Genomic DNA, 27606 nt, shown 5'->3' with positions numbered 1-27606 from the left:
CAGGGTCAGAGCTGATTTGCATATCGCCATTGTCTAACCCAGGGTGGTGTGGAGTGCAAAAAAACGATGGATTAGTACCCAGATCTTTTGACTGGGTTGAATGTGTGACATTGATCCTCATTTGGTCCATCACCTGTTGTTTTTGCAAACTCGCTATAAGTGTACTGGGGATGCCCAGACGTGGGTCCCAGGCACTCCACACCACTGGAGTCAAGCTAGCCGGGCTGACGAGAGGTGTTACCTCGAAACCGGTCCGGTCCTCGGATGCTTGATTCCGTTCTGGGAAGGACATGGTTTTTATAGTTCGGACTGGACTGTTCCCATGGGGCACAGGGTCAGAGCTGATTTGCATATCGCCATTGTCTAACCCAGGGTGGTGTGGAGTGCAAAAAAACGATGGATTAGGACCCAGATCTTTTGACTGGGTTGAATGTGTGACATTGATCCTCATTCGGTTCATCACCTGTTGTTTTTGCAAACTCGCTATAAGTGTACTGGGGATGCCCAGACGTGGGTCCCAGGCACTCCACACCACTGGAGTCAAGCTAGCCGGGCTGACGAGAGGTGTTACCTCGAAACCGGTCCGGTCCTCGGATGCTTGATTCCGTTCTGGGAAGGACATGGCTTTTGTAGTTCGGACTGGACTGTTCCCATGGGGCACAGGGTCAGAGCTGATTTGCATATCGCCATTGTCTAACCCAGGGTGGTGTGGAGTGCAAAAAAATGATGGATTAGGACCCAGATCTTTTGACTGGGTTGAATGTGTGACATTGATCCTCATTCGGTCCATCACCTGTTGTTTTTGCAAACTCCTTATCATGAGGCTCAGACACACACTACCTGAAACTGCGTGGGTCCCTGCTTCAGCGTAACAGCCTGGTGATAGGTCCCGCAAACATAATAGTGCAGTGCTAGTGCGTTACAAATAACCACTCACGCTTGCTAAACAAAATTAGCCCATCCCTCATTGGCGTTGAATCGTCAAGTCAGGTGTCCAGTGGTATGGACTCGGAGTATGGAGTCTTGAAGCTGCAGCAGGCCTCACGCTTCGGATTAATTAAAGGCAATGTTATGCCAGTAGGTATTGATTTTGTAACACACTGATAGTGTAAATTAACGGAGCGTAAAATGTACCATGACTATTTTCTGTGAGATCACATGGTGGCAACATGGGCCATGCTCACTGTATAAAAATTGTTAAAAATTAAAATGACATTCACATTTGTGTGGGAAAAAGCATTTACAGTGTGCGTGCCCGCCGCACCGCAAACTTTCTAAAATTCAATGCCTCACCACAGCTTCCTCCCTTATCATGAGGCACACACACAAAATGCCTGTAACCAACCAGGCCCACGTCTTGGCTTTGGTCTCTATTCTTGCATAGGCGCCTGGGCTGGAGGAGTTCAGTCTTTATTCCATCATAGGCGCCAGGCCCCTGTTTCAGGGAGCCTGGGCTCTATTCCTTCATATTCGAACAGCTCCGGTGTCTAGTGCCGGGCACTGGTCACTCATAGACACCTGGCAGTTGTTTAAAGCCAAGGCTCTGCCCTCTCATAACTTCCTGGCTTTGAGGCCCGGGCTTCGGCCTCCATTCCAGCAAAGGCGATGCGCCATGCCAGTGACTGCAGTCCGGGCCTCACATAGCCGCCCGGTAACTAGGTTTGCACATAGCTACCCGGGCCTTGTCTCATACAGCTGCCCTGTGTCTGATGTAGGGCTCTGTTCACCCAGCCAGGGCCCCTTTTCCATCCTTGCCCGAGGGTCTGTGACGCACCGGCCTCGCTACTGCTCATTAGTGCAACAGGGTTATATGTCGTTTCCACGAATTCCGTTGCAACGCATGCCTTTTCCACGCATGCGTTACCACGGAATTCGTTTTCCCCTCATCATCATTACCACATCGCTCTTACGTCGTAAAGAGGAAGCGGAAGTTTATTCCGCTTCCTCTCTTACGACGCTGTTTTCTTCGGCACGTCGGGATCGTTTTTTTATGGAGGGGGAGACCCCCCCAACCCCCCTTTTTAATACTACGTTTTTTTTTGTTCGTGGTAGAGACGATCGTTGAAGGCATACGCGTTGGAAAGACGTTTACGTGATAAGTGCCTTGTTGTAAACGTTACGCGTAGTCCTGCCTTCGTTGTTAATGATGTTTCCCGTGCAACAGGTGCAGGCACCCAGGTCCAAGCATGAAGGAGGGTATTTCTCTGTATATAGGGTTGTATATCACTATTGGGCACCTTCCCCGCTTCCTTTCGGGACCATTCCATGTCGCTTCACCACTGCTGGCGAGGGACGCTGGCTGCCACAGCTTGAAGGAGACGGGTTAATGATGGGTGGGAGCTGCCTTGTGGGGCGCAGCTGTGAAAACAACCTCTGCCATGGGAGGCGATCGGGCCTATCTGTAGCAATCTGTCCTTCCCGGGGCAAGCATGGGAAAGAAGACGCACTAACTCCCTCCCCCACCTGCCCAGGGGGCACTTCGTGGAACCAGAGTTAGAGCTGAAGGGAAAGGAATCAGCGTCATTCAGCAGCATCATATGAAGCCGTGGGTGATTGCGGGATGGGTGGCATTGCTGCGGTGGGACAGTGGTGCACACAGATTTGACACGAAGCTGCTGAAAGTAGTCAATCATGTGAGGTTGGCACCATGTTAAAAAAGTGTGACATCATGCGCCAAAGAACATCTTGTAGGCTGCAGTACAGCCAATTTATGCAGCACACCATTGATTAAATTATGTGATAAGAAAGGGCAAATAGCGCTGCATTGTGCTGCAGTGCTCACACTTTTATGTACCACTACCTCACTACCAGCTTAAATTGAATTAGAGAAAGTGAGGCACCCTTGGGCAATTCTTAGGAAGCTATTTCATTCACTGATGTGATATGCCATGCTGTGAGGGACGCGCACACACTCAAATGGCAGCACAGAAGGGGGTAGTATCCTAAGAGGGGGTTTGGATGTTACGTTCCCCTTCCTTATGTTACTGTATCACTGTATCTTATGAACATATCTAGAATCTACAATTTTCATCTGCGATGAGCCAGAGAATGGTGGCAGGTTCGGAATTCGTGCTTCTGTCCAGAAATAATTTTGATCTGTCTTTTTCTCCACGCTGTGTGCACGTGGCTCAGTGAATATTTGCAACAGGCCCCTTACACCTGCCTGCACAGGGCCAGCTGTGGGGCAGAGTGACCATCACCACAGCACTGGGTGTTGACTTTGGGGGCAGGGGGAGGAGAGTGGGGGGTGCCATTTTCTCAAATATATGATGGAGTTAAAAACACCCTTGTGGAAGGTAAAAATCACCACTCTGACTCAGGTTTCGGGTATATAACTACTTTTATTCCCGGAGCGCCGGGAGCCGTGACTCATTTACTTTGCGGTCGGCGCCAATAACAATATGGCTGCCTTCCGCTTCCTGCTCCCTCACTTCCTGTCCCGGAGACGGAACACTAGACTGCCACTACATATCTCCCCCCTTTATGCAATAACAAAACCATAATAGAATACTGTCCTTACTTCCAGTTCATGTCAAAGTCCTTGAACTTCTCAGGTACCTTTACCGTTCCCCCAACTCTGGTTTTCACAACTCCAATACCTCCTTCTTCTTCCGGTTAACTTCCGTCCAACCTTCTCCCTGCGACTTCTCTTTCTCTGTCCATCACTTCCTCTCTACGCTCTTCCTTGCTCCAGCTCCTCGTACCTTCACTCGTACCTTCTTCTCCATCACTGTCTTCCACTTGCTGCACTCCTTCTTCTACATTCTCGTTACGCCTTCCCCCACATTCTTCTTCGCCTTCATCTCCTACGTACTCTGCTCCTTTTTCTGTCTCTTCTCCCCATTTCAGGATCTTGCTGCATTTGGCCATTCTGTCCTGTGACCACACTTTCCCATCACTGAGCAGGGCAGATCTGGCGTAGGGCTCCAGCACTTGTAAAGGTGGTGAGAATTTGCTTTCTCCCTTTTTCTTGAGGATAGCCAGTTTCACTCTTACCCAGTTGCCCTTCTCCAGTTCTACTCCTTGAACGTTGCGTCTCTTGTTAAAGTGTGTCATGTATACTTCTTGTGCCTTCTCCAGATTTCTTCTGACCACGGCTGGTGACCATTTACTTTGCACCACTAATTTCCTCCATGCCGTGTTGTCCTTAGTGAAGGCCTCTCTTCCTCTCAACACCTTAAATGGGCTGTATCCTGTGGTCCCCGGGGTGATCCGATAGGCCCAGATCATCTTCTCCAATTCCTTTTCCCAGTCCAGTCCATCATTAATGGCCGCTTGAATGGTGCCCATGATCACCCGATTGAAGCGCTCCACTTGACCGTTTCCAGCGGGATGGTAGATGGGCGTATGTTTAACTTCTATTCCATTCCTGGCTGTGAAGGCAACCCATTTCGCAGAGGTGAATTGCGGCCATTATCACACGTGATGATTTTTGGGATTCCTTCTCTGACAAACGTGGCGCGTAAGAAGTTCACCACTGCCTCCGTGTCCACGTTCTCCATCACCTCTACCTCTGGCCACTTGGAATACTTGTCGATGAGAACCACAGCATACTTCTGTGTTCCTGCTTTGTTAAGGATAGGGCCCATTATGTCAACAGACACCATTTCCCACGGTCCATCAGGTACTGGGAATTTTCCCAGGGGTGGTCCTAACATGCTCTGTGATTTGTCTGCCTTGGCACATGATTCGCACTGCCGTACGTACCGTTCTATCTGTGCATCAATGGCTGGCCACCAGTACGCTTGCCTAGCAATGGCCTTGTTGTTTGTGATGCCCTGGTGCCCCTCGTGCAATAAAGTCATCAGATGATCCAGGATGCCTTGTGGTTAAGTATGGGCGGAAAATCCGTTCCGCTCGCGGATTTTGCGGAATTTCATATAAATTCGCAATCCGCGAGATTCGCGAATTTCCCGCAAAATCCGCAAATCCGCGAGCAGCGGATTTTATGGCTTGCTCGCACTGTTCGCGTGAGTTCGCGGCTTCCCAGTTCAACTTCGCGCCCCACGAATAAGCGCTAAATTGCAGAAATACGATCTTAGCAAAACTGAAACTACTTACCAGGTTCAAAAGTTCAAGCTCATCATTAGTAGCCATTTCCTGTAGTGCTTCCTGAGGGGCCCCTCCAGAGTTCAGTTGCCTACTTGCAACTATTATGTGACCCTGCTCTGACCCTCAGAATAGTTACACATATGCCACAAAGGTCCTGAATTACAGCTAAGGGAGACAAGCAGGAGCCAGGCTGGAAGTTCAAATCCAGTGACACATTAATCAGCCCCTAATTCATTATTGTCAGTTGGGGCAGGGCAGGTGTTGTAACTAATTTTGCAACAATGAAAGCACTTAGCAAGTGCAAAAGATCACTAATCAGGAAGCACTAAGGAAGCAGGTGCCAGCTAAAAAAATATTCTGTGACACATTAATCAGCCCCAAATTAATTCAGGTCACTTGAGGCAGGGAAGGTGTGCTTTGCTTTGCCACAATAATGTACACTGGACAACCAGAGGGTGCTGTGATGAAACAGAGGGTGGCATGGGTGGGCCAGAGGGTGGCATGAGTAGTCAGAGAGTGGCAGTGGTGACAGAGGGTGGCAGTGATGAAGAAGAGTGTCCCAAACAGGCTGGACACGTAGAAACAACAAGTTCGCAAAACTTGCAACCCGACAGGTAAGTTTGCGTTTGCGAAATTGTACAAAACCCTCGCGAACTGGCAGAAACCCGCGTGAACACACAAAAAAAATCCGCAAATTCGCGAGAATTCGCGGATTTTGCGGATTGCGAGTTCGCAAATCCGCAAAATTCGCAAACGCAAGATTCGCAAAATTCACCCATGCTTACTTGTGGTGGGATTACCTTGTCACCTCTCAGCAGGAATGTCGGGTTCTCCGCCAGCGAAAGTTCATCCCTTACTTCCCAGTACCTCCTAAGTTCCTCTTTGAGGTGTATCTTTTCCGGCCAACCGTGGACCACATATCCTTTGATGGCCTCCAAGTCGACGTCTTCTTTGTATGCTTCTTCCCATTCTTGGGCACTGATCACTTTCTCAGTATCCTGGATGGTGGCTACAACGTATCCTTCCCATCTTTGTTTCTCGTGGTTATCCGCCTCTTCCATGGCCGCTGCTCTGCTGAGGAAGTCCGCCACTTTGTTCTGCGGCCCCGGAATGTGTTCCACATCATACACAAAGTCCAACAGCCTCAGTGTCATTTTCGCAATTCTAGGGGTCGCATGAGCATGGCCACTGGAAGTCAGCACTCGGACTAAGGGCTTGTGGTCCATTCTCACCAGAAATTTCGCTCCCCACAAGTACTGCCTAAATCTTTCCATCGCCCAAACTACGGCCAGCATCTCTTTCTCAATGACGCTAAACTTTTCTTCGTTGGGCCCAAGTGACCTTGAGGCAAAGCTGACCGTCGACGTTTCACCATTCTCTGACTGTTGCATCAGTACCGCCCCCAGGCCATGGTCACTGGCATCCGTTGAGGATTGATTCCGCACTTGGGTCAAATCCCTTCAGGGGAATGGTAGCACTCATCTCTCGTTTAAGGGCTTCAAATTCCATCTGTTCATCCTGGCTCCATAGGAACTTGTTCTTTTCCTTCAGTAGCTGGCGTAGGAGATGTGTTTTCGTGGCGAAGTGGGGAATGAATTTGCTGTAGTATTCGGCCATTCCCAGGAATGACCGAACATCCTCTTTCTTGCTTGGAGTGGGGGCTTCCAGAATGGCTTTCATGTTGGCCCTATTTGGCTCAATCCCTTTTTCGCTCACCTCGTGGCCTAGGTACGTGATGGACTGCACTCCAAATTTGCACTTTGACCATTCCGCCGTTAGACCATTGTCCTGCAACGTTCGCAGCACCTTATGCAGTTTCTCGTTGTGGTCCTGTTTGGTTCTTCCTATTACTAAGATGTCGTCTTGGAAGAACTGTACATCCTCTAAGTTCTTCAGTAGTCTGTGCATCATCTTCTGAAAGACCGCAGCCGCTGAGGCCAGGCCAAATGGCATTCTCACAAATTCGTAGCAGCCGAAGGGCGTGATGAAAGATGTGAGATGGCTGCATGATGGATGTAGTCTTACTTGGTGGTAGGCTGACGATAAGTCCACTGTGGAGAACCACTTGATGTCTTTGATCTTCGCTAGCATCTCGTTTATGCGGGGCAGGGGAAATTTGTCAATAACGATGTTTTTATTCAGTTCCCTGAGGTCGACACACAGCCGTACTTTACCATTGGGCTTCTGGGCTACCACCAGAGGTGGAAGCCACTCCGCACTCTCTAGGGCTCTGATCACTCCTTCTTTTTCCAGCCTGTCCAGTTCCGTTTGCACCGCTTCCCTGCATCGGAACGGCATGTTCCTCACCTTGTGAACTACGGGTTTCGCTCCTTCCTTTAGCTTTATGAGGTGCTTGTACTTTGCCAGTTCTCCAATATGTCCATTGAATACTTTGGGGTATGCCCTATGCCATGACTCCACGTCGTCCTTCCCTTCCATGTCCATTAGTAGGATTTTTTCAATGCCTCCTGGGTTGAGTTGTATTCCCAACGCTCCTTGGTCCTTCCAGCTCAGGACTGAAGGGCCTTTCTCCGTGATGTACAACTTGCAATTTGCGTGGCGGCCCCTGAACTCGAACAGGAGGGGGCAGTACCCCAACATGGGAATTCTTTGTCCTGTGTATGTGACAGGTCTTAAGTCCATCGGGTGTAGTTTCTCCTCAATCTTGGATACAAACTTTTCCTCCCATACTCGTCTCTGTATGATGGAGATTGGTGCTCCGCTGTCCGCAATCATCTCCATGGGTATCCCACCGATGTGCATGTTCAGTCTGGGTTTGTCCGTTTCCGATCCATCCATTTCCAATACCTGGACATCAATGTAGAGGACCTCTTCCAGGTCTTCAGTTTCTTCTTGGTCTTCTGCATTGTCTTGTTGCTCTTGGTCCACATATCTGACCATCGCCTCTTTGGGCTTCCAGTGGCATACCTTCTCATGGTGCCCGAACACACTGCAACAGGAGCATTTCACCCTGAACGCAGGGCACGCTTTGTCGTTACCCAGATGTGCAGCAGCACCTGTAGCAGCTCGGTCGTCCCCTTTTATTCATCCTTTGGTCCGTCTAGTTGGTGTGGGCGGGTCGTCTTCCGTCTTGATTCCTTTGTTGGTCTCTCTGCCTCGGTCGCTCACCTCTCACCGGCATCATTATCTTGCATACTGTTTGCGTCCCACCTGTATCCTTCTTGGCAGCTAGCGCACAACGTTTTGACAATTCAGCCTTCTTCACCATCGCCCATATTTCTTTGAGGGGGGCGTCTCCATTCACCCACAGTTTCTCCTGGACGTGGATGCTGGACGTGTGCATGATGATCTGGTCTCTAATTAGGTCGTCGTGTAACACGCCGAACTTGCAGGTGAGGGCTAGCTTTTGCAAGGCCACGACATACTCGTCCACCGTCTCCCCACTCTTCTGCTTCCTTTGAAAGAAGTTGTATCTGTCTATCGCGACGCACACGACTGGCCTGTAATGCGCGTCAAGGTCCGCAATGGCGTGGTTGAAGACGTCCGTGTCCGCAGCATCTCTCATGCCTTTAACAGTTGTATCATAGACCCTTATCCCTTCCGGGCCCAAGTTGTGTAGCAGTATCTTTTTTCTTCTCTTGCTGGAGAACGGAGACGGAACACTAGACCTCCACTACAACCCTCTACAGTGTTCCTTGCCGCCAGCAATTTTCTGGCAAAAATGAAAATGTCAATATAACTGGTGATTAATGGAGCTGATTGACAGAGAATCAAGCTTTGTCTAGTGGAAGTTTACCTCTGACTCATCATACTGTAGTGCAGAGTGTTTATGCTTCAGAGCACGCGCACACTGCCGATCACAATGCGCGTGTAACAGATAGTTCAGTGGGATACTGTTTTTGTGGGGCAGAGCCTTTTATTACTTGCAGTCAATAAGTAAAAATACTAATATAGAATATTGAGCTACTACGTCTACCTGTCACCAAGAGCTGTATGTAGAAATGCATACGAGAGGGTGCATTAAGGAGATGTGGGTGGGGACAAAAGAGTAAGTGGATGGAGTCAGAGGTGGAAGTGGGTGGGGCTGAGAGCGTGGGTGTAGTCTCACCCCAAACAGTTGAGCACCTGCACTTAATATTTTACAAATTAAGCACTGCCTGCAAGTGTTTGTCTGAGAATCTGTATGGAACTGTGAATGCATGTGTGAGTGCCTGAATGGATATGTAAGTGAGTTTATGAGTGGATCTTAGAGTGGGTGTGAAAGCATCTCAGTGGGTCCGTGAATGGATGTGTGAGTGTTTTAATCTGTGTGTGTGTAGATATATGAGTATCTGTGAGCTGGTATGTGAGTATCTGTATGGGACTATGAGTAGGTGTGTCAGTATCTGTGTGGGTCCATGAGTGGACATGTGAGTATCCATATGGGTCTGTGAGTGGCTGTGTGAGAGCCTTTGTAGAGACCTGAGTGGGTATATGACTAACTATGTGGATCTGAGGGTAGGTCTGTGAATGTGTGAGTGCATCTGTGAGAGGGTGTATGAGTGTCTGAGTGGGTCTGTGAGTAGGTATGTGAGTGCTTGTATGAGCATTTAAATGGTTGTCTGAGTGGCTATATTGTTCAGGTATATGTGTGGACTTCTCAGTGGGTGTATGAGGTCCCGTGTTGGTATGTCCCTGGGTGTTTGAATGTCTGAGTAGGTCTGTGTGTGGTTGTGTGAATTTTTAAATAAGTTTGAGATGGGTGTCTAGGTGTCTGTGTGGGTCTGTGAGTGAATGTATAAAAGCCTACATTGGTAAGTAAATAGGTTTGTGAGTGTCTACGTAGATCTGTGAATAGGTGTGAAAGCATCTGAGTGGGTGTGTGAGTACCTGAGTGAGTCTATGAGTAGGTGTGTGAGTAATTGCTTTGGTCTTTGAGTAGGTATATGAGTGTCTGTTTAGGTCTAAGAACAAATGTGTGAGTGCCTGTGTGAACATCTAAGTGGTTGTGTGAGTGTCTGTGTGGATCTCTGAGTGCTTATATGAACGTCTGGATAGGTCTGTGGGTGGGTCCGTGAGTTGGTTTGTGATTGTATAGGACTCTGAGTGGATGTATAAATATTTGTATTGGTCTGTTAGTGGGTATGAGAGAGTCTTTGTTAGTCTGTGAGTATCTGTGTGCATTTCTTTTTGGGTCTGAGGGTAGATGTGTGAGTGCCACTTTGAACATGTAAGTGGTTGTGGAGTGCCCACTTGGGTCTGAGAGTGGGTATGTGAGTTCTTGTGTGAGCATATAGTGGTTGTTTAAGTGCCTGTATGGATGTCTGAGTGGGTATGTGACCATCTGTATGGGTCGGTTGGTGGGTCTGTGAGTGAGTGTCAAAGTTCCTGTGTGGGTCTCTGAGTGCTTGTCTAAGAGTCGGAATGAATCTGTGGATGGGTTTGTGAGTGCCTGAGTGGGCATGTAAGTGTTTGGCTAAGAACCTGTAAGTGAATATGTGAGTGCCTGAATGGATACGTGAGTGAGTTTTAAGGTGGATCTGTGAGTGCATGTGAAAGCATCTCAGTGGGTCTGTGAATGTTTACGTGAGTGTTAGAGTCTGTAGGTGAGCAGATATGTGAGTATCTATAAGCTGGTATGGGAGTATCTGTATGGGACTATGAGTAGGTATGTCAGTATCTGTGTGGGCCCTTGAGTGGATATGTGAGTATCTGTATGGGGCTGTGAGAGGCTGTCTGAGTATCTGCATGGGTCTGAGAGTGAACATGTGACTGCCTGTGTGAGCATATAAGTGGTTGTGTGAGTGCCTTTGTAGAGATCTGAGTGGGTATGTGACTACCTCTGTGGATCAAAGGGTAGGTCTGTGAATTGGTGACTGGGTCTGTGAGTTGGTGTATGAGTGTCTGAGTGGGTCTGTGAGTAGGTATGTGAGTGTCTGGGTAGGTCTTTGAGTAGGTGGCTGAGTACCTGTGCAGTTCTGTGAATATCTGTATGAGTCTGTGAGTGGGGCTGTCAGTGCCTGTGTGGATCTCTGAGTGGGTATGTGAATTTCTTTATAGGTCTATGAATTGGTTTGTGAGTGTTTGCATAGGACTATGAGTGGGTATATAAATATTTGTATTGATCTGTTATTGGGTGTGTGAGTGTCTGTGTGGGTCTGTGAGTGGCTTTGTGTGTTTCTGTTTGGGTCTGAGAGTAGATGTGTGAGTTCCTCTGTGAACATGTAGGTGGTTGTGTGAGTGTCTACTTGGGTCTGAGAGTGGGTATGTGAGTTCTTGTGTGAGCATATAGTGGTTGTTTAAGTGCCTGTATGGCTCTCTGAGTGGGTATGTGACCGTCCATATGGGTCACTTGGTGGGTCTGTGAGTGGTTGTAAAAGTTCCTGCGTGGGACTCTGACTGCTTTTCTGAGAGTCTAAATGAGTCTATGGATGGTTGTGTTAGTGTCTGAGTGGGCCTGCAAGTGTTTGTCTGAGAATCTGTATGGATCTGTATGGATCTGTGAATGCATGAGTGGATGTGTGAGTGAGTTTCTGAGTGGATCTGTGAGTGGGTGTGGAAGCATCTCAGTGGGTCTGTGAATGATTGTGTGAGTGTTGGTACGTGTGTATGTATATGAGTATCTGTGAGCTGGTATGTGAGAATCTGTATGGGACTATGAGTAGGGGTGTCAGTGTCTGTTCGAGTCCATGAGTGGATTTGTAAGTATCTATATCAGTCTGTTCGTGGCTGTGTGAGTGTCTGCATAGGTCTGAGAGTGGATGTGTGAATGCCAGTGTGAAGATGTAAGTGGTTTTGTGAGGGGCCTGTATAGATCTCTGAGTGGGTATGTGACTATCTAAGAGGATCTGTGGGTGGGTCTGTGAATGTATGGGTGGGTCTGTGAGTGGGTATATGAGTTTCTGAATGGGTCTGTGAGTGGGTATGTGAGTGTCTGGGTAGGTCTGTGAGTAGGTATATAAGTACCTGTACAGGTCTGTGCGTATCTGTATGAGTCTGTGAGTGGGGCTGTCAGTGTCTATGTGGGTTCTGTGCGTAGGTATGTGAGTGCTTGTGTGAGCATATACATACTTGTCTGAGTGCCTACATTGTTCAGGTGCATGTGTGGACTTTTCAGTGGATATATGAGGTCCTGTGTGGGTGTGTCACTGGGGTGTGAATGTCTGAGTAGGTCTGTGAGTGGGTGTGTAAATATCTGAATATTTCTGTGGATGAGTGTCTGGGTATCTGTGTGGGTCTGTGAGTTAATTTATTAAAGTCTGCTTGGGTAAGTAGGTAGGATTGTGAGTGTCTGAGTAGATCTGCAAATAGGTGTGAAAGCATCTCAGTGGGTCTGTGAGTTGGTGTGTGAATGCCTGAGTAAGTTGATGAGTAGGTGTGCGAGTATCTGTTTTGGTCTGTGAGTAGGTATATGAGTGTCTGTTTGGGTCTGAGAATACATGTGTGAGTGCCTATATGAGCATGTAAGTGGTTGTGTGGTTGCCTGTATGGATCTCTGAGTAGGTGGGTGAATATCTGTATAGGTCTGTGGGTATGTAAGTGAGTATTTGAGTCTCTGTGTGGGTCTGTGAGTCGTTTTGCGAGTGTTCATATAGGACTATGAGCAGTGTGTAAATATTTGTTTTAGTCTGTAAGTGAGTGTGTGAGTATCTGTGTGGGTCTGTGAGTGGCTGTGTGAGTTTCTGTTTGGGTCTGAGATTAGTTGTGTGGGTGCCTTTGTGAACATGTAAGTTGTACTATAAGTGCCTGTGTGGGTCTGAGAATAGGTATCTGAGTTCTTATGTGAGCACATGTGTGGTTGTTTAAGGGCCTGTATGGATATCTGAGTGAATATGTGACTGTCTGCATGGGTCTGTGGGTGGGTCTGTGAGTGTGTGAGTGGCTGTATGAGTGGGTGTGTAGGGACCTGTGTGGATCTCAGCTTGTCTGAATGAGTCTATAAATAGGTTTGTGAGTGCCTGTGTGGGTCTGCAGGTGTTTGTCTGAGAATTTGTATGGATCTGTGAATGAATGTGTGAGTGCCTGAATGGATATATGAGTGAGTTTCTGAGTGGATCTGTGAGTAGGTGTCAAAGCATCTCAGTGGGTCTGTGAATGGATGCGTGAGTGTTTTAGTCTGTGTGTGTAGATATGCGAATATCTGTGAGCTGGTATGTTGGTATGTCATATGGTTATTACGTTTCTATATATTGTGTTAAGTTAGCATGTGCTTATTAAATGTTTAAACGCCATATTTTCTTTCTGCTTCGGTTTGCACACGACACCTAGTTGTTATTACAGCTTTTAACCTAGACGAAAGATGTGATTTATTTGAGAATAATATGTTATTGCACTGGTATCAGTCGTGCCTGGAACACTTGGTACAACTGTCTGCACACTGAGAACGGCACACTCTCCGAATAACCTAACACAAGGTTGCTGCAGGCCTGATCATCGCACCACGTTAGTCATAACACAAATAATGTTTGTGCCAACATTTGGCTCTATGTGAGTTTAAGATACAATTACAGGGAATGAATCAACACACTTGATGCTTCGCATGCTGAGAGCTGGTAGCGGTTGATGTGATCTCCTCCTACTGAGAATTAGAGGTATGGGTCCGCCCTGCTAAGAACCCAGATGAGACCTTCTTAGATATAATATAATATGCTAATTAGGGTGCGCGAAATATAGGTGATACAGAATTCTATAGATTTTTGCATCATAACATGTTATCACCTTTTGCTTACTATGGATTAGTGACTATGCTGCTGACTCTGATTTTTATAATATGTATGTTGATATTATACAAGATACTGCGTTTGAGAATGCTGCATTGAAAAATAAACATTTCAAACTTGCACGTGTTTTCATTGCCTCCCAGTTTCGGTTTGGAATGATTATATAACGAAAGAGTGTTCATGTGTTCCACGATACCTGAGGTACTCTAAGTTCATGTTCTGGATTGTCTAAGACATTGGGAAGTATATACTACCGATGCGACACTGTAGCTAGCTTGGTAAGGGGATTTCTGAAACAAAGGTGAGTTGTGGGTCACCCTAACTCACCCAGGTTCTAGATCTCTATGCACAGTTCTGTGAGAGAACGGAAACCCTGCGACAGGTATCTATATAGGACGATGAGTAGGTCTGTCAGTGTCTGTATGGGTCCATGAGTGGATTTGTGAGTATCTGTATGGGTCTGTGAGTGGCTGTGTGAGTGTCTACATAGGTCTGAGAGTGGATGTATAAATGCCAGTGTGAGCATATAAATGGTTGTGTGAATGCCTGTGGAGATCTCTGGGTGGATATGTGACTATCTGTCTAGATCTATGGGTGGGTCTGTGAATGTGTGAGTGGGTCTGTGGCTGGGTGTATGAGTGTCTGAGTAGGTCTGTGAGTGGGTATGGGAGTGTCTGGGTAGGTCTGTGAATAGGTATCTGAGTATCTGTGTAGGTCTGTGAGTATCTGTATAAGTATTTGAGTAGGTCTGTAAGTGGCTATGTGGGTCTGTGCATAGGTCTGTGAGTGCCTATGTGAGCATGTAAATGGTTGAGTGCCTACATTGTTCAGGTATATGTGTGGACCTGTTAGTGAGCGTATGATGTCCTGTGTAAGTATGGGTGGATTATTTTTTCTTGTTCGCGCTTCAGAAATACAATCTTGCGTGCACGGCATTGACTTACCATGATTCTGCGCTCGCTGATGAAATTTCCTCACTGTTCGCGGGCACTGCGAGATTTCGGTAGCTGGCCGAGCGACGCCGCGATTGCGAACATGTCATTGCGACCCGAAACAAGAAATTGCGAAAGCGAACACGTCACTGTGACCTGAAACAGGAAATTGTGAAAGCGAACACGTCATTGCGACCCAAAACAGGTAAAAGGCATTGCGAGCAGGCTGGTTAAGTGGAAACAACATGTTTGCGACCGTTGCAACCACATGCGCAAGTTATCGTTCCCGAACTGGTAAAAAACTGTCCCAAACTCGCAAATAAATAAATTTGCAAGCTCGCGGAACCTTGGTGATTTTTGCGAATCGCGATTATGAATTCGCGTATAGCCCATGCTTAGTCCTGTGTGGGTATGTCACTAGGTGTGTGAATGTCTGGTAGGTCTATGTGTGGGTGTCTGAATGTCTGAAGAAGTCTGGGGATAGGTTTCTGGGTGTCTGTGTGGGTGTATGAGTGAATTTATAAAAGCCTACATGAGTATGTAAGTAGGTTTGTGAGTGTCTGAGGAGATCTGAAAATGGGTATGAAAGCATCTCAGTGGGTCTGTGAATGGGTGTGTGAGTGCCTGAGTGAGGCTATGAGTAGGTGTGCCAACATTGGGCTCTACGTGAGTTTAAGATACAATTACAGGGAATGAATCAACACACTTGATGCTTCGCATGCTGAGAGCTGGTAGCGGTTGATGTGATCTCCTCCTACTGAGAATTAGAGGTATGGGTCCGCCCTGCTAAGAACCCAGATGAGACCTTCTTAGATATAATATAATATGCTAATTAGGGTGCGCGAAATATAGGTGATACAGAATTCTATAGATTTTTGCATCATAACATGTTATCACCTTTTGCTTACTATGGATTAGTGACTATGCTGCTGACTCTGATTTTTATAATATGTATGTTGATATTATACAAGATACTGCGTTTGAGAATGCTGCATTGAAAAATAAACATTTCAAACTTGCACGTGTTTTCATGCCTCCCAGTTTCGGTTTGGAATGATTATATAACGAAAGAGTGTTCATGTGTTCCACGATACCTGAGGTACTCTAAGTTCATGTTCTGGATTGTCTAAGACATTGGGAAGTATATACTACCGATGCGACACTGTAGCTAGCTTGGTAAGGGGATTTCTGAAACAAAGGTGAGTTGTGGGTCACCCTAACTCACCCAGGTTCTAGATCTCTATGCACAGTTCTGTGAGAGAACGGAAACCCTGCGACATGGCGCCCAACGTTGGTTGGCCTTATAACATGACACTCGAGTAGTATATCATTCAAACCTTAACGCCTACATTCCCGTTTCCGGAAAACGGCAGTGTCGGAAAAACCTACCTATTTTTGAAATAGGTCCTTTTCAAGCTTGAATCTATCTAAAACGTTTTTTTTTAATTACTACCCAGTTGTGCTACAAAGTATAATTTGTTTTTTCTCGTTCTTGTGCTAACATGGCTCAAGCCGTGGACATCCCGCAGCATAGTCGCATTGCGGTGCGTGACCATTTGCGGATGTATGATGTTCCTGTGGAAGGCTTGGCTGTGGTTCTGGTGGTGAGTGCGGAACATGCTTACCCGTACGAATTGTTTTATTCGTGGGTGACATTTCCGCTGGTGGACGCTAATTCTGGTGTGTTCCACTCATACACTGCTTCAGATGTACCGGCTGCGTACGCTCCGTACAGAGCACTGGAGGTTCCTATTGACGCTTGGCAGCATGGAGTTTGGTTTGGTGGCGCCCTACCGCACGCTTTAACCGCTCCGAGGTTAGGTCCTTTGTCCATTCCGGGCACTCCTTGGCCTGCTTTGGCGGGGTTTACTCCTCACCCTCAACGTGCCACTTGTAACGTGGCTGATCTGCGGCGGCTTCATGAAGTCGCGGTGGGAGTGATTAGAGCGCTTGTTCATTACACTAGCCGTAATGTTCAGGACGCGGCCCGTAGAGGCGCACAGCTTCGAGCAGAACATGCTGGTCTGAAAATCAATCCGGTCATGGTTAATTCCGTGATGGGTAAAAAGCCCCAGGAAAAGGACGATTTTCCGTTCTGGCTTGCTGAGAATTTCGGCCAGCTGGAAGCTGTGTTTCCCAATACGAGTCCGGGTGATAAACACCGGATTCTTACACTGAGTTTGCCGAAAGATCTGGCTCCTGACCTTGCTGACTGTGAGACCTGGGGAAAAACTTTTGCAGCGGTCTATTCGAGGTGCTATGGCTCCCCGTCTGTGACCAATCTAGGTGGGGTCCTTAAACGTGTTCAAGACGAACACGGACCGGAGGCGGCTGTTGAATTGGGCATGCGCCTGTGTGGCTCCTTTGATGTGGTTTGCGATCTGATCCTTGCGAATGTCAAGGGGGATGCAGTGAACTTTCAAGTTGCTAACGCATTAGCGTTGGTTCCCGAGGCCGACCGACCCCGACAGTTGGCAAAGATTATTGTGACTGCTTACAGAATGGTGGGTCGCAATGCAAAGGGGGTTAAATCTTTTCCTGAGAAGGAGAAGAAACAGCCCCAGGGTCAGACATCGGAAACTAGTGGTCAACAAAAGTCCAAAAAGCAAAATTGGCCTAAAAAGCAGAATCAGGGTAAGCAACAACAACAACAAACACAGGTTTCTGCTCCTGCGTCTCCATTGCCTGCGCAGTCGGATCGTGTTTATGATTTGCGCGACCGCGCGATGATTAAATCGCCTGAGAGGTTTCAGGCTTCTGACCAACGCTCTCCTCGTTCCTTTCAGGACTCATCGGCTCCGTCAACCGGTGGTGGAGGGGGCGGCAGGGGCCGGGGTGGCCAGCAAGGACGTGGTCAGCCCCGCCCGCGTGCCAGTGGTGATCAGCAGGAAGGCTCTACGCCCAAGAGACCACAGTTTACCACGAAGAAAGTCGCTGCCCTGACCGCGCATCGTTATGCCGAAGATAGTGAGAACGCGGCTTCGGAATCTGACGTGGGCTCTGACCTTGCTAGACAGCGCAGCAGAGATTACCATAGTGAGAGAGGCCCTCCGTCCACTGTTGAAGGTGACAGCGACTGATTCTTATGTTGTGATTGAAACAGCTGATACGCATGTTGCTCCCCCTGAACGACTTTTTGAAATTGTCCTGTTAATTGAAGGTGACATGCAGCGAACTGTAAAAGGGGTATTTTGGGAAAATCTCTCGTCTACGTATGACATTTTGCTTTCGGAGGCTGACTGGCCCCCACCTTTTGTTCTCGCAGCTCCGCGAGGGGAGGAGGTAATCCTACCCAGCTTCGCGCACACAGTGCCGAGGGTGGAGGCGCTGCATTTTGCAGAAGAGTGGGCTCTGGCGCTTGCGCCGGCTGTGTACCGCAATCAATGTGGCTGGGATAAATTGTCACCGAGCCATGAGATTCCTTTACGGTCACAGCCACAGCCTCAACCTCAATATCCCATACGGCGTGAAGCGAAAGCTTCAGTCGCAGCTATCCTTGAACAATTGGAATATCAAGGTGTAATTGAAACGTGTGTGTCACCGATGAATAACCCCCTTTTTACTGTGAACAAGCCGGACGGCTCATATCGTTTGGTTTTGGATTATAGGCATTTGAACTCGCATTGCCGTAACTGTGCAGTACAGAATACGCACGGCTCTGCGTTAGTGAATAGTCTTGAGCGTAAACGGTTCAAAACCACGCTTGACATTTCCAATGGTTTTTATGCACATAGATTAGACGGTCTAAGTTCCCAATGGACCAGTTTTACATGGGCCGGTGTGCAAAAAATGTTTAAACGACTCCCAATGGGCTACAAGAACAGTCCGGGAGTTTTTTCCTCACGCATTGTATCTCTTTTGGAGAGCTTCGACCCAGTTGCTTGTTCGTATGTGGATGACATTTATCTCACAGACGACGATCTTTGGGAGCATCTGTGTCGAGTAAATAGCATAATTTGTAACTTTGCTGACATGGGTTACAAGTTTAACTTTGCAAAATCGCACATTGCAGAGTACACTGTGTTGTTTCTAGGTTACGAGCTTAACCATGAAGGGAAGGGTTTAGCACCCCATTTCCTGGAGAAATGCGCACAATTGTGCTCTCCGACAACACTGAAAAAATTACAATCTCTTCTGGGCTTTCTGAATTTCGGGAGGACATACATTCCGGAATATGCCCAGCGTATCAAGCCTTTGTATGCTTTGATACAACCATCTTTTTCCAAATCATGCTGGCTGCCTGAGCATTCGGCCATTCTGCAGTCTTTGCAGGCTGATTTGCTCGCTTCTGAATACTTACAGACTCGTGATAACCAGACCAACCTGGTGATAAGAATTATCCCTGGGGCGGTGGGTTTCACGTACCTGACTTTTAATGAAGGAGATACAGTACCTATTGCTTACAAGTCACACTTGTACACTTCGGCTGAACTGCGTTTTTCCACTGTGGAGAAAGTTTTGACGGCTGTGCAGATGGCGATTCTTAAGGAACGTGCCCTGTCACAAGGAAAGCGCATGTTGGTTGTTACCCCGTGTCCAGCCTTAGAGGCGGTTACAAAAGCCAGTGTACCTAATTCCAAAGCTTTGCACCCTCGGTGGATTCAATGGGCTGCATCCTTGACGTCCCAGGATGTCACGTTTATTTTTGACGCCACTTTACGGTCACAGGAGTATTTACAGTATGAATTTGTTCATCCTGCTCCATTAGCAATGCGGCCGCTGGAGGATTTCCATTGCATCATTTACACTGATGGTTCGGCGCAGGTTGCGCATGGCTCAAAACATGCCTACGTTTCCGCTTGCGCCATTGTGGTCGGTGCCATGGTGAACGACGAGTTCAAGTCCAGTGTCGTGCACACGCAGATGCTTGGAGACTGCACCGCACAATTAGCAGAGCTTCGTGCTCTGATGCTTGCATTAGAGTACGCTGATCCTAGTGTGACGACTTTGATCGTAAGTGATTCTTACTACTGTGTCCAGTCTTACAATGAACTTGTTCTTTTGGATTCAGAATGATTTTCGTGACTCCAAAGGTAGCACAATAAAACATAAAACGATCTGGGTCCGAGTGGCGGAACTTAAAGAGAAGCTGCCACTCGTGTTTATAATTCATACTCTCGGTCATCAGCGCGTGGGGGTCCACGCTGTTGGCAACTCGCTTGCTGATGAAGCAGCGAAGTCAGCGGTATCGAAATACTTAGTTGCAGCAGTCACGAGGTCCAAAAGCAAATTAGATGAAGACATCTTGGCAGCTATTGCTGCAACGGAGAAGGGAAGTAAATATCCTGCGGGGTTCCCTTCTAAATACACATACCACTTAAGTCCCGATAAGGTTCCTTATGTGAAAATCCCTGAAGTTGGCGAACGTCTAGTTCCCAACTCGGATCGCAGAGCTGCTTTGATTACAGCGGCGCATGAAGGTGTGGCGTCTGCGCATGCGGGCGTCTCGGCCACTGTAACTCAGCTACAACAGAGATTCTGGTGGCGGGGACTGTACAAACAGACGCGTGAATATGTTCTTCAATGTGACATTTGCCAGCAGATTAAGCCTTCGACTGCTGCGCATCCGCCTCAGACACAGTTGTACATCTCGAATAAACCACTTGGATGTGTTTATTTGGATCACTGCGGTCCATTTTCTTCTGATACTGCGTATAAGTACATCTTAGTCGCAGTTGATTCATGCACACGCTTTGTGTGGGTATGGCCGCATCGGAGCGCTGATTCACGTACTGTCATTAAGGATTTGCGAGTCTTTGTGGGAATTTTTGCCTGTGGTACCTTCCATTCGGATCAGGGTCCGGCGTTTTCCTCTAAGGCGTATAAGGATGCTATGGTTTCGATGGGGGTCCAAGTCAAATTTTTGAGTCCCTACAGACCCGAGGGTAACATTGTAGTTGAACGAATGAACCGCGACTTAAAGCAATCTTTGACAGCTCGAGTTATAGGCACTGGCAGTAACTGGTTAGCCCACCTCATAGGCGTGCAGCGTGCTCTTAATAATCTCCCTAGAAGGTCTCTGGGTGGGCGGACCCCATACGAAATGCTCTTTGGAATCAAGATGTATGTACCTGACCTTGATGGGCTGGACTACAAGGCCCAGGCCAAGGCCTTTGACGTAGATGAACATTGCAATGTTTTACAGAATCTACAAAAAAAAAGGCCAGAGACAGTCTTGCAAAGGAACATTTGCCCTCCACATCGGATGATGCGCTGCAGATCCCGGTAGTTGGCTGGCTACCCCAAGTTGGAGAACTGGTTTGAGAGAAGATCGATAACAAGAAAGAGTTTGGTCCCTCATATCGAGCACCGGTTCGAGTTCTTGGAGTGAAGGGCACAAGAACAGTCATTTTACCACCACTTCCAGGTCGTAAGGAAAACAGATTTATTTCTATTGACAATGTCAAGACACACAGGGTGGCCGATTCTTCATAGCATGACACCGGCTGTATCCTGTCCTTCCATGGTGAGGCACTCTGTGCTGGCTATTACATCTGGTTCAGAACAGGAGGTGTCCCTCGAGATGCCTGCCATATCCAGTCCTTTATTAAATACTGTTCCTGATACTAACATTGATGAGCTAAACTACACTTATCCTGCTGATTTATCGATGCCTGATTTACAGACCCGTTTGGCAGGCCAGTCCAGATTCTCTTTTGACTCTGTTTCGGAAACTTCAAAGAAACCCACAAACATTGCAAGATATGCCACGTTGTTTAAAAAACATTTTTTAATTCCGCCTTGGACATACATTTGGTTGATCCTATTTTCATTCTATCTTTTTATGTCAATTGGTTTTGTGTTTTATTTTTTCCGCCTGATTGATGGTCACTACGTTAAAGAAAGAACAGGAATTCTGTACCTTAATGGAACTTTGGCCCCTCTTTCCTCTTCACATTCTGCGCACAGACTGAAACGAAACTTAAATACAGTTAACATTACTGCTTGGCCTGTCCTTGATGGGATTGTGTGGGATGCGGTTAGGTTTCAGATACATGGGCCTACTGAAGTTATTAATGTTCCAAATGTGCTTAGAGTAAACATGGGAGATGTAATTAAACAAGATATACGTTCTGATGATTGGGATATTCAGGCCGTTGAAGCATTATTCTCTGATTTAAAGTATTATGCTGCCTTCGATGCTGAGGATCTGTATACAGATTCTATTAATTATGGTGATTTGTTTTGTTTTCAACACTATGGTAATCATTTTTTACATAAGACAAATTCCAGGAGGGTTGCTGTAAATTATACACAATGGGAACATTGCCCTGCTCCATTCAGTGGCAGTTCCAATACATTTCTGAAAAAATATACCTATTTTACAGACTTTGATCAGTCTAATCCCGAGTCATTTTATTTTAAAATGACACAAAAGCCCATTTCCAAAGTTAGACTTACCGATACAAAATTGCTGTATTCGAAGTCCTTTTTAGACAGGTTGGCTGTAGATGGCTACGAGTTCTGGAAAGGAACAATTGACCTTAAATTGGTTTGGGGTACCAAAGATTGGCAGGTACAAGGCACTGAGGCTTTGCACCGTGCATGTCTAATCCCGAATCACATGTTGTTTTTAAATTCGACCATTTTCCAGACAACATGCTTTGGATTGGCTACTTCTAAAAAATTAAATACACCGACCATCCCAGGTTTAGATGAATATACAGGTTGGGGTAATTTCACTGATTCCTCCATTCAGGAGTTGCAAACTCTTTTACACAAATCGTCCTTTAACATTTCCAGTTTGGATTCCAAGGGTTGGCTGGTATGGCAAAAGAGTGCTGATTCTTGCCAACGCCGTTTTATGGGTTTGGCTGAGGGGTTCACAAAACTCAGGCCCGATCCACGTTTTGAAGACGACTATACTGTCACGACTTATTCTGTGGGGAAGCTGTGTCAGAATTGGTTACAACATTCCACTTTAGCTGCAGTTAAACTACATCTGTCTCAATTAAATGATAATGTGGATTTGAACGATTTTATAAAAGGCCCGGCTAAAGGTAGATCTAAACGATGGCTGTATGCGATTTACAATTAAATTTGGAAAGTTACCCAGGTTGAGGCTGCTAAACGCCTGAGAGCTATTGATCAAGCTAATTTAGAGAAAGTGCTTGCAGTTGTTGATAACAGCATTAACACGCTTTCTTCCCGAATTTACACGTTAAATAATACTGTGTCTTCTGTTGTTGACATTGTACATGATGAAGTGTCCGTGTTATATCATGGTCAAAATCAATTGCGTTCTGTGATGCAGTTTGCGTGGACACTACAGACTCTTAAGTCTGGTCAAGTGCCATGGACTTTTATGAACGTCTCATCATTATTTGCCCCATTTCATCTGACTGAAAAACAGCGCATGTTGTCAATGAGAGATGAAACATTCTCTATGTTACATATTGAAAAATTAGAATCCCTGCCATTTTCGGTGGCTGAAGTGACTGCAGCAACATGGCTTATTCATGGTGTTATAACATTACCTTTTGCTTTGTATAAATTTACAAATTGTATGAAATATATAGCCATTGGGCGATATGAACCATTAGGCAGCGCTTTCCTCCATGAGACATGGTCTTTACCATACACTTACAGATGCCTTAAGGAGGGAAATGAAGTGAATCTGAATGGTGAAGAATGTACACAGTCGCCTGACCGCTCACTAATTTGCAGACACATCCAGTTGCATGGTTCTTGTAATCAGGACAAACCTAATTTGGCCTGTGTTTTGAAAGGGACACCAGTTCCTGCAATAGTTCCCACGTTCACGTTGTTGTCCAACGGTAGTTATTTACTTTTGAATAACGAGTTTTGTTGTGGGTTAGAGGCTGGTATCGCATATGTGGTTACCGTGTCTGAAAGGGTGGTTTGCTGCAAGAAAATGTTGTATCCAACTCTCGCATGGGAATTCAGAAGTTTTAATTTGGCCAAGAATACCAACCTTGAGAGCTGAGTTCAATGGTTTAGGCCGTATAAGAGCTCTTTTGTCTCAAAAACAGGTGGCCCTGAGCTCTGCCCGCGAAACTTATGTCCTTCACATAGCAAACACACGCACAGAAGTACAAGCACTTTTAAGTACTGATTTGCCGTTTCATTTTTGCGAGCTGGTTCATCAAATCTTCAATGCCTCCTCCACAACGAGCCTGGCTCATTTTTTTAAAATGGTTAGCAGTGGTCTCGTGACTACATTTGAAAAAGTATTTGGTATTATCCCTGCGTTCTTTCATTCTATATTCGCTAGCCTGTTTGGCGGATTTCCTGTTTTGCTGGCTTTGGCTGCAGGCGTTCTGGTGATATTTTATTTTATAAAACATGGATGCCCATCCTGCGCAAGGAAACGCACAGCCCCTACTGATGCAGTTTCGCAACCGGATGCTTGATTATTATGGATCCCTGCAGCTTGCGACCTTAAGCACGGCTTTTGGATTATCCTTCAGATTTTCCTATTTCACCTGTGTCCAGCCTGTGTTTCATTGCCTGAGCTGTGATTTCGACTGGGCCATTGATTTGTGTCTCTGTTTACCGACTTCTCCTGACGTCAACTTTGATCAGCTGATGTACCCCGTAGTGGCTCACGAGTTGGTCTGTTCTGGCGAAAGGGTTGTGGCTGTGGCAGCGATGCATGGACTAATGGGTCAGTGGGACATATTCGCAGCGGCGCATGACTTTCTGGCACAGAGCGTTCTCGAGAACCCACTGAGTTGTCCTCTGATGTTGCTAGAGGATTCGGTGTTGGAGGAGCGCGTATGTTCTTTCCCATTGCTTAATTGGATGGCTGAACTGTTTTCGGATGATGGCAGTGATTTCATGTTGGAAGCTGTTGCTACCTATTTTGCATATTCATTCAACGAGGAATGACTCTGAATACTTCCATCATTATGGCACGTGACTTTTTAGTAATTCTGAATGGTGCCAGTTTCAATACGAACATTCGATTTTTTCATATGTTCTAGGCCTGTTAATTATAGTTAGCCTCAAGTTCGACTTTTTATATTTTGTGTGGCCACTTTAGGCATTCATACATATTTTTTTGTGTTTTTGAATTTTACATACATTTACATACATTTAGCTTGGCTCAATATCATTGAACTCTGCTTTCATGTCTTGCCTCTCATAGAGTATTGGCTTATATTTTTGTCTTTTGACCGTCCTCGGATCATTGGGGGGGTGTCATATGGTTATTACGTTTCTATATATTGTGTTAAGTTAGCATGTGCTTATTAAATGTTTAAACGCCATATTTTCTTTCTGCTTCGGTTTGCACACGACACCTAGTTGTTATTACAGCTTTTAACCTAGACGAAAGATGTGATTTATTTGAGAATAATATGTTATTGCACTGGTATCAGTCGTGCCTGGAACACTTGGTACAACTGTCTGCACACTGAGAACGGCACACTCTCCGAATAACCTAACACAAGGTTGCTGCAGGCCTGATCCTCGCACCACGTTAGTCATAACACAAATAATGTTTGTGCCAACATTTGGCTCTACGTGAGTTTAAGATACAATTACAGGGAATGAATCAACACACTTGATGCTTCGCATGCTGAGAGCTGGTAGCGGTTGATGTGATCTCCTCCTACTGAGAATTAGAGGTATGGGTCCGCCCTGCTAAGAACCCAGATGAGACCTTCTTAGATATAATATAATATGCTAATTAGGGTGCGCGAAATATAGGTGATACAGAATTCTATAGATTTTTGCATCATAACATGTTATCACCTTTTGCTTACTATGGATTAGTGACTATGCTGCTGACTCTGATTTTTATAATATGTATGTTGATATTATACAAGATACTGCGTTTGAGAATGCTGCATTGAAAAATAAACATTTCAAACTTGCACGTGTTTTCATTGCCTCCCAGTTTCGGTTTGGAATGATTATATAACGAAAGAGTGTTCATGTGTTCCACGATACCTGAGGTACTCTAAGTTCATGTTCTGGATTGTCTAAGACATTGGGAAGTATATACTACCGATGCGACACTGTAGCTAGCTTGGTAAGGGGATTTCTGAAACAAAGGTGAGTTGTGGGTCACCCTAACTCACCCAGGTTCTAGATCTCTATGCACAGTTCTGTGAGAGAACGGAAACCCTGCGACAGGTATCTATATAGGACGATGAGTAGGTCTGTCAGTGTCTGTATGGGTCCATGAGTGGATTTGTGAGTATCTGTATGGGTCTGTGAGTGGCTGTGTGAGTGTCTACATAGGTCTGAGAGTGGATGTATAAATGCCAGTGTGAGCATATAAGTGGTTGTGTGAATGCCTGTGGAGATCTCTGGGTGGATATGTGACTATCTGTCTAGATCTATGGGTGGGTCTGTGAATGTGTGAGTGGGTCTGTGGCTGGGTGTATGAGTGTCTGAGTAGGTCTGTGAGTGGGTATGGGAGTGTCTGGGTAGGTCTGTGAATAGGTATCTGAGTATCTGTGTAGGTCTGTGAGTATCTGTATAAGTATTTGAGTAGGTCTGTAAGTGGCTATGTGGGTCTGTGCATAGGTCTGTGAGTGCCTATGTGAGCATGTAAATGGTTGAGTGCCTACATTGTTCAGGTATATGTGTGGACCTGTTAGTGAGCGTATGATGTCCTGTGTAAGTATGGGTGGATTATTTTTTCTTGTTCGCGCTTCAGAAATACAATCTTGCGTGCACGGCATTGACTTACCATGATTCTGCGCTCGCTGATGAAATTTCCTCACTGTTCGCGGGCACTGCGAGATTTCGGTAGCTGGCCGAGCGACGCCGCGATTGCCAACATGTCATTGCGACCCGAAACAAGAAATTGCGAAAGCGAACATGTCACTGGGCCCTGAAACAGGAAATTGTGAAAGCGAACACGTCATTGCGACCCAAAACAGGTAAAAGGCATTGCGAGCAGGCTGGTTAAGTGGAAACAACATGTTTGCGACCGTTGCAACCACATGCGCAAGTTATCGTTCCCGAACTGGTAAAAAACTGTCCCAAACTCGCAAATAAATAAATTTGCAAGCTCGCGGAACCTTGGTGATTTTTGCGAATCGCGATTATGAATTCGCGTATAGCGAATTCGCAAATTCCGCCCATGCTTAGTCCTGTGTGGGTATGTCACTAGGTGTGTGAATGTCTGGTAGGTCTATGTGTGGGTGTCTGAATGTCTGAAGAAGTCTGGGGATAGGTTTCTGGGTGTCTGTGTGGGTGTATGAGTGAATTTATGAAAGCCTACATGAGTATGTACGTAGGTTTGTGAGTGTCTGAGGAGATCTGAAAATGGGTATGAAAGCATCTCAGTGGGTCTGTGAATGGGTGTGTGAGTGCCTGAGTGAGGCTATGAGTAGGTGTGTGAGTATCTGATTTGGTCTATGACTAGGTATATGAGTATCTGTTTAGGTCTAAGAGTAAATATGTGAGTGTCTGTGTGAATATGCAAGTAGTTGCGTGAGTGCCTTTGTGGATCTCTGAGTGGGTGTATGAATATCTGTAAAGTTCTATGGATGGTCCTTGAGTGTTTGAGGCTCTGTGTGGATCTGTGAGTTGGTTTGTGAGTGTTTGTATAGGACTATGAGTGGGTGTATAAATATTTGTATTGGTCTGTAAGTAAAAGTGTGAATGGTTGTATGGGTCTGTGAGTGGCTGTGTGAGTTTCTGTTTTGGATCTGCATGTAGATGTGTGAGTGCCTGTGTGAAAATGTAAGTGGTTCTGTGAGTGCCTGTGTGGATCTCTGAGTAGGTGTATAACTTTCTGTATATATCTGTCGGTGGATCTGTGAGTGTTTGAGTATATTTGTGAGTATGTGTATGAGTTCCAATGTGGATATATTACTAAGTGTCTGAGTGGGTCTGTGAGTGGATGTGTAAGCATCTGAATAGGTCTGTGAGTGGTCACCTGAGTGTATGTGTGGGCTTTTGAGTTGGTGTGTGAGCGCATATATGGATATGTGAGTAGGTGTGTGAGTTTCTGAGTAGATCTGTGAGTAGGTATGGAA

The sequence above is a fragment of the Lissotriton vulgaris genome, chromosome 9, assembly GCF_964263255.1.
Source record: "Lissotriton vulgaris chromosome 9, aLisVul1.2, whole genome shotgun sequence".
Lineage (NCBI taxonomy): Eukaryota > Metazoa > Chordata > Amphibia > Caudata > Salamandridae > Lissotriton > Lissotriton vulgaris.
This window is presented reverse-complemented; position numbering follows the sequence as displayed.